We start from the raw sequence: 9,616 nt of genomic DNA, 5'->3' as shown, positions 1-9,616 counted from the left end.
AAATATCACATAAGTCTTTCCTGTTCCTTCAATTCAGTTCAATTCAGTCACTCAGTCGTGTCCAACTCTTTGTGACCCCATGGACTGCAGCACACCAGACCTCCCTGTCCATCACCAACTCCCAGAGTTTACCCAAACTCATGTCCATTGAGTCGGTGATGCCATCCAACTATCTCATCCTCTGTCGTCCTCTTCGCCTCCTGCCTTCAATCTTTCCCAGTATCAGGGTCTTTCCCAATGAGTCAGCTCTTTGCATCAGGTTGCCAAAGTATTGGAGTTTCAGTTTCTCATCAGTCCTTCCAATGAACACCCAGGACTGATTTTCTGTAGGATCGACTAGCTGGATCTCCTTACAGTCCAAGGAACTTTCAAGAGTCTTCTCGAACACCACAGCTCTAAAACATCAATTCTTTGGTGCTCAGCTTTCTTCACAGTCTGACTCTCACATCCATACGTGACTACTGGAAAAACCATAGCCTTGACTAGACGAACCTTTGTTGGCAAAGTAATGTCTCTGCTTTTTAATATGCTGTCTAGGTTGGTCATAACTTTCCATCAAAGGAGTAAGCATCTTTTAATTTCATGGCTGCAGTCACCATCTGCAGTGATTTTGGAGCTCAAAAAATAAAGTCAGCCACAGTTTCTACTGTTTCCCAATCTATTTGCCATGAAGTGATGGGACCAGATGCCATGATCTTAGTTTTCTGAATGTTGAGCTTTAAGCCCGAGTTTTTCACTCTCTTCTTTCACTTTATCAAGAGGCTCTTTAGTTCTTCTTCACTTTCTGCCATAAGGGTGGTGTCATCTGCATATACGAGGTCATTGATATTTCTCCCAGCAATCTTTGTTCCAGCTTGTGCTTCCTCCATCCCAGCGTTTCTCATGATGTACTCTGTAAATAAGTTAAATAAGCAGGGTGAGAATATACAGCCTTGACATACTCCTTTTCCTATTTGGAACCAGTCTGTTGTTCCATGTCTAGTTCTAACTGTTTCTTTCTGACCTTCATACAGATTTCTCAAGTGGCTTATCAGGCGGTCTGGTATTTGAATCTCTTGAATAATTTTCCACACTTTGTTGTGACCCACACAGTAAAAGGCTTTGGCATAGTCAATAAAGCAGAACTAGATGTTTTTCTGGAACTCTCTTGCTTTTTCGATGATCCAGGGAATGTTGGCAATTTGATCTCTGGTTTCTGTCTTTACTAAAACCAGCTTGAACATCTGGAAGTACATGGTTCAGATACTGTTGAACTTTCCAGCTGCAGCACTGAAGTGGCGGCTACATGGCATGGAGCAGCCGGGAGGACATACCCCACATCCAAGGTTAGAGAAACTCCAGCAAGATTGTAGGAGGGGTGAGTTCATGCTTTGAATCAAACCCCATTCCCTCCAGAGACTCTCAGAGGGCTAAAACAAACCATGTGTGTACAAGGACCCAGAGACCCCACAGAGACTGAGACAGAACTGTGTATGAACGTCTCCTGTGAAGGTACAGGTCAGCAGTGGACTGCCACAGGGACAGGGAATCTTGGTGAAGCAGACTTGGGTATGCCATAAGCCCTCTAGAGGAGGTTGCCAGTAACCCTATCAGAGAGCTGCCAGATCTTATACAGGACTGGGAAAAAGACTCTTGGTGGGCACAAACAGAACCTTGTTCACCAGGACCCAGGAGAAAGGAGAAATGACCCAGCAAGTGACTGACCAAGACTTGCCTGTGGGTGTCCAGGAGTCTCCAGCAGAGGCTTGGGTCGGTGGTGTCCAGCTGCAGGGTTGGGGGCACTGAGTGTAGCAGTGTGTGCATGGGATCTCTTGAAGGAGGTCACCATTATATTCATTACCTGCACCACAGTTTGGCCCCAGATAAATAGCAGTGAGGGAACACAGCTCTACTCACCAACAGAACATTGGATTAAAGATTGACTGAGCATGGCCCCACCCATCAGAACAAGACCCAGTTTCCCCCTCAGTCATTCTATACCATCAGGAAGCTTCCATAAGCCTCTTATCCTTCTCCATCAGAGGGAAGACAGACTGAAAACCACAATCACAGAAAACTAACCAATTTAATCACATGGGCCACAGCCTAGGCTAACTTAATGAAACTATGAGCCATGCCCTATAAGGCCATCAAAGATGGATGGGTCATAGTGGAGAGTTCTGACAAAATGTGGTCCACTGAAGAAGGGAATGACAGACTGCTTTAGTATTCTTGCCTTGAGAACCCCATGAACAGTATGAAAAGGCAAAAGATAGGACACTGAAAGATGAACTCCTCAAGGTGGTAGGTGACCAATATGCTACTGGAGATCAGTGGAGAAATAACTCTAGAAAGAATGAAGAGACTGGAGCCAAAGCAAAACCAATATCCAGTTGTGAATTTGACTGGTGAAGGAAGCAAAGCCTCATGCTGTAAAGAGCAATATTGCATAGGAACCTGGAATGTTAGGTCCATTAATCAAGGCAAGTTGGAAGTGGTCAAACAGGAGATGGCAAGAGTGAATGTCAACATTTTAGGAATGAGTGAAGTAAAATGGACTGAAATGGGGGAATTTAACTCAGATGACCATTATATCTACTACTGTGGGCAAGAATGCATTAGAAAAAATGGAGTAGCCATCATCGTCAACAAAAGAGTCTGAAATGCAGTACTTGGATGCGATCTCAAAAACGACAGAATGGTCTCTGTTCATTTCTAAGGCTAACCATTCAAAATCAAGGTAATCCAAGTCTGTGCATTCTATGAAGACCTACAAGAGCTTTTATAACTAACACCTCCAAAATATGTCCTTTTCATTATATGGGACTGGAATGCAAAAGTAGGAAGTGAAGAAACACCTGGAGTAACAGGCAAATTTGGCCCTGGAGTACAAAATGAAGCAGGGCAAAGGCTAATAGAGTTTTGCCAAGAGAACACACTGGTCATAGCAAACTCTCTCTTCCAACAACACAAGACTCTACACATGGACATCACCAGATGGCCAACACCAAAATTAGATTGATTATATTCTTTGCAGCCAAAGATGGAGAAGCTCTATACAGTCTGTAAAAACAAGACCAGGAGCTGACTGTGGCTCAGATCATGAAATCCTTATTGCCAAATTCAGACTTAAATTGAAGAAAGTATGAAATACCACTAGACCATTCAGGTATGATCTAAATCAAATCCCTTTCCTGTTCCTAATGTAACACAAATTATGTCACAGATATTATCTTTTTTTTCTTCTTCCAATTGTCAAATTTACCTCTTCTCTCTATTTTCAATTTTTCTACTTTTGCTCATTATCCTCTGCCAGAAATCCCATAACACTGCCTAGCTCATTGTTAAAATTTTACAGCCTTCTTCGATTTTCTACTCCGTTCCCACATATATTTTCTATCTCCTTCCAACATATAATTTCTAGTCCTTTCCAATCATATAATTCATTATCTTTGTAACTGCAAGATTAATCTTTTTTTTTTTAATAAATGTATAGCTGACCTTGTTAGCCACTTACCCCAAATTCTATCAGTGTTTTACAATTTACTTAGAAAAAAATCCAAATATTTATTGGGACCTACATTATCTGATTTTACTAATACTATTATTCAGTCACTCTGGGCTTAAAGGAAACACTAGCCTCTATTAAGTTCCCATGAAACAAAAAAAGGAAAACACACACAAAAAAAAGGTTTTCTATCTTTTTTCCATCTATTTTCTATCTATTTTCTATCTCAGAACAGCATCTTTAGGAAATACACTCTTTCTTATAATCCTGAATGTATTTCCTAAAGGTTCCTGGAATCCTGGAATATTCTTCCTGTGATTTATTCAGTACTTGATTACTTCACAGTCTTTAGGTTTTAGTTGAAATTTCACCTTCAGAAAGGACGTCTCTTAACAACATCTAAGAAGTAACTCTCCTAGGTTATCTTGATACATCATTTTTGTGTAATTTACTTATGGTACTTACAATAATCTACAGTTATCTTGTTTATGTGTTTTATTCTAGCCCTTTGTTTATTTCTAATTATTGAAATAGTAGGTTCAGAGGTAAGGGGCAAATAAAGTAACTGAAACTTTAATATCTCTTGGAACAAGTAGGAAACATATAAGATTATATTGTTGTTGTTCAGTCACTAAGTTGTGTCCAGTTCTTTGTGACCTCATGAACTGCAGCATGCCAGACTTCCCTCTCCTTCACTATCTCTCAGAATTTGCTTAAACTCACGTCCATGGAGTCAGTGATGTCATCCAACCATCTCATTCTCTGTCACACCTTCTTCCTCCTTCCCTCAATCTTTCTAGCATCAGGTTATTTACCAATGAGTCAGCTGTTTGCATCAGGTGGCCAAAGTATTGGAGCTTCGTCATCAGCCCTTCCAATAAATATTCAGAGTTGATTTCTTTTAAGATTGACTGGTTTGATCTCCTTGCTGTCCAAGGAACTCTTACAAGTCTTCTCCAGCACCACAGTTTGAAAGTGTCAATTCTTGGATGCTCAGCCGTCTAGAATGACTCAAACTAATTAAGAGGAAGAATGATTTGGAGTCAGAAACTATGAATATCAAATACTCAAAACTGCGTGGTGTTATTACTGCCTTATTTCTTCAATTACTTTTATATCACTGCTTCATGTGTTATTTCATTGCAGAATATTTTTTAATCTTCTCTAGGAGAAAAGATGTCAATAACTCTGGTCTTTTACTGGTCAGGCATTTATGATACACATGTTTTTAAAAAATAACTTTACTGGGTTATGATTGACATAAAAGAGCAGTACATGGTTAATGTATACAATTTGATGAATTTGAATATAAGTATATATTAATGATAGAGTTACCAAAAACATAGGCTGTAAACATATCCACCATTCCCCAAAGTATCATCCTGTCCATTTTATTATTATTATTATTATTTTATACATATTCATAGTTAACTTTTTGTTAAAGGGTAGATCTTATATTAAATGATGAAATAGTGTTATTCTCTGAATCTAAATGCTTGCCGTTTCATATAAGAAACTGTGATAGAGTAGTTAAGGCAATAGACCATTACTGAGATCAATTAAAATTGAGAAGGGACTATAATTGGCTTAGTTAGTAACAGGAAGCCATCCTTCAAAAGCAGATATTTCTAGGAAAATATTATAATTCCATGCTGATTCTTTGGCAACTATATGCAATGTAATTTTCAGAGAAACCTTATGAAAATAAAATGTTTAGCATTATTACAGTAATAAAAATTATCAGAACCAATACAATATTGTAAAGTAAAAAAAAAAAAGATCAGAAGTGTAAAAATGACAGAATTCACAATTTCAGTCTACATTGAATAAATGTTAATATATCTACCTAAAGAAACTAAAGACCTATATATAGAAAACTATAAAACACTGGTGAAAGAAATCAAAGAGGACACTAATAGATGGAGAAATATACCATGTTCATGGATTGGAAGAATCAATATAGTGAAAATGAGTATACTACCCAAAGCAATTTATAGATTCAATGCAATCCCTATCAAGCTACCAACAGTATTCTTCACAGAGTTAGAACAAATAATTTCACAATTTGTATGGAAATACAAAAAACGTCGAATAGCCAAAGCGATCTTGAGAAAGAAGAATGGAACTGGAGGAATCAACCTACCTGACTTCAGGCTCTACTACAAAGCCACAGTTATCAAGACAGTATGGTACTGGCACGAAGACAGAAATATAGATCAATGGAACAAAATAGAAAGCCCAGAGATAAATCCACGCACATATGGACACCTTATCTTTGACAAAGGAGGCAAGAATATACAATGGATTAAAGACAATCTCTTTAACAAGTGGTGCTGGGAAATCTGGTCAACCACTTGTAAAAGAATGAAACTAGACCACTTTCTAACACCATACACAAAAATAAACTCAAAATGGATTAAAGATCTAAACATAAGATCAGAAACTATAAAACTCCTAGAGGAGAACATAGGCAAAACACTCTCTGACATACATCACAGCAGGATCCTCTATGACCCACCTCCCAGAATATTGGAAGTAAAAGCAAAAATAAACAAATGGGACCTAATTAACCTGAAAAGCTTCTGCACATCAAAGAAAACTATCAGCAAGGTGAAAAGACAGCCTTCAGAATGGGAGAAAATAATAGCAAATGAAGCAACTGACAAACAACTAATCTCAAAAATATACAAGCAACTCCTACAGCTCAATTCCAGAAAAATAAATGACCCAATCAAAAAATGGGCCAAAGAACTAAATAGACATTTCTCCAAAGAAGACATACACACGGCTAACAAACACATGAAAAGATGCTCAACATCACTCTTTATCAGAGAAATGCAAATCAAGACCATTATGAGATACCATTTCACACCAGTCAGAATGGCTGCGATCCAACAGTCTACAAATAATAATTGTTGGAGAGGGTGTGGAGAAAAGGGAACCCTCTTACACTGTTGGTGGGAATGCAAACTAGTACAGCCACTATGGAGAACAGTGTGGAGATTCCTTAAAAAACTGGAAATAGAACTGCCTTATGATCCAGCAATCCCACTGCTGGGCATACACACTGAGGAAACCAGAAGGGAAAGAGACACGTTTACCCCAGTGTTCATCGCAGCACTGTTTATAATAGCCAGGACATGGAAGCAACCTAGATGTCCATCAGCAGATGAATGGATAAGAAAGCTGTGGTACATATACACAATGGAGTATTACTCAGCCATTAAAAAGAATTCATTTGTATCAGTTCTAATGAGGTGGATGAAACTGGAGCCTATTATACAGAGTGAAGTAAGCCAGAAGGAAAAACACCAATACAGTATACTAACGCATATATATAGAATTTAGAAAGATGATAACAATAACCCTGTGTACGAGACAGCAAAAGAGACACTGATGTATGGAACAGTCTTATGGACTCTGTGGGAGAGGGAGAGGGTGGGAAGATTTGGGAGAATGGCATTGAAACATGTAAAATATCATGTATGAAATGAGATGCCAGTCCAGGTTTGATACACGATACTTGATGCATGGGGCCAGTACACTGGGACGACCCAGAGGGATGGTATGGGGAGGGAGGAGGGAGGAGGGTACAGGATGGGGAGCACATGTATACCTGTGATAGATTCATTTTGATATTTGGCAAAACTAATACAATTATGTAAAGTTTAAAAATAAAATAAAATTAAAAAAATAAATAAATGTTAATACAAGGATGGGATAAAAAAAAGAGAGCAGAATAGTGATTGGATCAGTGGTACAGTGGTGAAGAATCCACCTGGTTTGATCTGTGGGTCAGGAAGATCCTCTGGAGGAGGACATAGCAACCTACTCTAGTAATCTTGCCTGGAAAATTGCAGGGACAGAGGAGCCTGACAGTCTACAGTTCATGGGGTCACAAAAAAAGAGTTGGACATGATTTAGCAACTAAACAATATTTTAAAATGACTAGATTATGCTTTATTGAGAAGAAGCAAATAGTTTCAAATTAGAGATCACAAAGAACATTGAATTATTTGGAAGCATGCAGTTACTCGGGAGTTTTTCACACTCAGTGAAGAAGATATCAATATGATGCCATGATATGAATCATGGCTTTAAATATTTTCAAACTAATAAGATATCCATAACAATAAAATTCAATGCATTAGATCTTCAAAATATTCATAATGTTGGATAATTTATTTAATTTGCCACACTTGAATATTCTCTTTAATAGACGATTTCAAATTTGATTTAATAGACCTAGAAACATGAGTTCAATAAATTCTTTGAGGAAATCTCATTCAAGGGATGCTTTTGCCATCTATTGACAGTCCTAGAAAATAATTCCTTAATTTCTAACCAAGTCTCTTTTTCTTCCATATAGATGACTTTCCAAACTCATACATGGCTAATGGAAATTTCACTGGAGTCACTGAATTTATTCTCACAGGAGTCTCAGAATATCCAGACCTCCAGATCCCACTCTTCTTTGTCTTCCTGGTCATCTATGGACTGACCGTGACAGGGAACCTAAGCATCATCACCTTCACCAGTGTGGACTCCCAACTTCAGATCTCCATGTATTTATTCCTCAGGCAATTGGCTATCGTCAGTCTTGGCAATTCAACTGTCATTGCCCCTAAAATGCTGATCAAAATTTTAGTAAAAAAGCATACCACCTCCTTCTAGGAATGTGCCACCTAACTAGGAGGGTTCTTGGTTTTCATTGTAGCTGAAATTTTCATGTTAGCTGTGATGGCCTATGACCACTATGCAGCCATTTGTAACCCCCTGATCTACAAGATGGTTGTATCTCGGTGGACCTGCCTTCTTTTCATTTCCCTCACATACTTTTACAGCTTTTTCACAGCGGTTGCAGTTTCATGTTGTGTATTTTCTGTGTCTTATTTTTCTTCCCAAGTAATCAATCATTTTAATGTGATACTGCCCCCCTGTTAACATTGTCTTGCTCTGATACTTAATTACCAGAGACAGTAGTATTCATATCTGCATCTACAAACTTGATGCTTTCCATAACTGTAGTTGTATCTTATTTCAACATCATGTTGTCCATTCTAAGGATACATTCATCAGAAGGAAGGAAAAGAGCCTTCTCCACATGTGCTTCACATATGACAGCTGTGTTAGTCTTCTATGGAACTCTGCTTTTCATGTATTTACAGCCTCGAAATAACCATTCACTGGATACCGATAAAATGGCCTCCGTATTTTATACACTGGTGATCCCCATGCTGAGTCCCATGATCTACAGCCTGAGGAACAAGGACTTGAAGGCTGCCTTGAGGAAATTTCTGACAAATTAGTGACGCAATGTTAAAGCTCTATAGGTCACTGAAGAGATGGTGAAGACAGGCTGCCATTGTGTGGCATATAGTATGAACAACATTAGAAGCTAAATGAATGGGTTATTTTCCCATTGTACAATTTTTGTTTTGAGAAAAAGTCCTAGTCCACATCTTTCAAACAAAAATCTTTAATACAAGCCCTTTTTTCTAATCTAAAAAGTGAAAAAATTGAGACGACAGCCACAGAAATTTTGGGAACAAATTGAAAAAACAGATAGTGAAAGTCAGATCCATATTATCTCCACAAAATCTGTGCAATTCACTGGTCTCAAGGCACGTAGGTGTGAAGATTTTAGTATCCCAGGAAAGGTTTTTTGTGTGTGTGTGTGCACGTGTGCACGCATGTGCTTAGTCATGTATGACATTTTGAGACCCCATGGATTGTAGCCCACTCCTCTGTCTGTTGAATTTTCCAGGCAAGAATATTCAAATGGGTTGCCATTTCTTCCTCCAGAAGATCTTCCTGACCCAGGGATAAAACCCACGTCTCCTGTGTCTCCTGCAGATGGATTCTTTACCACTGAGCCACCCAGAAATCCCAGACAAGGCTAAAAGTATAAAGAAATATTTATGTAACCATCTGTGAGACAGAGTTTGTAGTTTGACACAAACTTTGTTATTTTTTTCTAAAGGGTAAAAGAATAAATATAATCAACTCTCGTAAGATTATAACAATATTTAGAAATGTTCACAGTATGATGTCCCCGTGTCCAACATAGACTCCATTTCCCTGAACATCAATGTTTTCAAGAAAATTAGTGTAATCCTTGAAGTGACA

At 38.3% G+C, this 9,616-nt stretch overlaps 1 pseudogene; it reads left to right on the top strand.

Annotated features, from left to right (window-relative positions):
- The first annotated feature begins 7,876 nt into the window (after positions 1-7,876).
- Positions 7,877-8,796, top strand: LOC102279025 (olfactory receptor 8J3-like; annotated as a pseudogene).
- The last annotated feature ends 820 nt before the right edge of the window (positions 8,797-9,616 follow it).

Source organism: Bos mutus, chromosome 19 (assembly GCF_027580195.1).
Source record: "Bos mutus isolate GX-2022 chromosome 19, NWIPB_WYAK_1.1, whole genome shotgun sequence".
Taxonomy (NCBI): domain Eukaryota; kingdom Metazoa; phylum Chordata; class Mammalia; order Artiodactyla; family Bovidae; genus Bos; species Bos mutus.
The sequence above is the reverse complement of the archived record's forward strand: the minus strand, read 5'-3'. Positions and strand labels throughout refer to the sequence as shown.